A 1,087-nucleotide genomic window follows, 5' to 3' on the forward strand; every position below is an offset into this window, starting at 1 on the left:
AGGTCTCAAGGATTTCGGATGCAACTTCAACGTCGGTACCTCGGATCTTGTCTCGGCCATCGGTCGTGTTTCGGATGTGCGGTGGCCGAAGCCACCATGACGGATCCGGGCAACGTGGATCCAGGAGCATGGTTTGTGAATATCCACCGGGACCCGGGTCACAAGGATTGCGCGGTGAGAGAAGAAGGCTAGCCCGGTTGTTCGAAAAACGGCCACCTCCGAGATTCATTGAGCGAACGCAGCCAAAAGCCATTATAATGAGAGAAGTTCATCGAAGGATCGAACCGGCCGAACACGGCATGTGATCGATATGATAGTCGGGGGGATTGACGTCCCCGGATGTCCTGGGTAATGAAGCGGACAAGATCTCCATTGTTCGGGGGAAAAGCGTACCCGAGATCATCTATCCGAGCCTCCATCTCTTGGACGACGCGGACGCGTAGGCGTCATTCAACCGCACAATGACGCGTTGGTAATCTGCGTACTTAGTCTTTAGGACTATGGTTAAACGTATCTTGATTGATCCGGAGTAGCTCGGCCAACATAATTCGATGCAGAGTGGTCGAGCAGTAGGGTCGATCGAATCGTACCGGCAACCGGGTACTCGAGCCGGGTTCAACATGGCAAGCGAAACCACAAGGGAGATCTCACTCGTAAACATTGAGGCCACCATTCAACGGACCTCGTTTCTACGTGATCGGCGGGACATACGTGCGATAATGCGTTATTGGGCGGACACGGATCGGATACAAGGGCGGTGCCTTGACGTTTGCATCAAATGCGAAATTCCCCACCTTGGAGGAGTAAAAACCATCCGTGGTGAGCAGCCGCGCAGCGAGACGTTTCGTTGTAGAGGAATCGCGCCCCGGCCCGAGGAACCGGCTCAAGAAAAAAGGTAACCGGAGAGGGAGTCCCCCAATAGCAATCAAAGAATATCGGGGCGGATCCGGAGTACGGAGAGGATGACTTCGGGATTGTCACGACCCAGCTAGGGGCCGCGACGGGTACCCGAGGCTACCCACGAGCACCTCTCATTCTATTCTTCATCATTCCTCTATTAAAGCCCTCTGCTCACTAATGCATAAAT

This window comes from Lycium ferocissimum, chromosome 4 (genome assembly GCF_029784015.1).
Source record: "Lycium ferocissimum isolate CSIRO_LF1 chromosome 4, AGI_CSIRO_Lferr_CH_V1, whole genome shotgun sequence".
Taxonomy (NCBI): Eukaryota; Viridiplantae; Streptophyta; class Magnoliopsida; order Solanales; family Solanaceae; genus Lycium; species Lycium ferocissimum.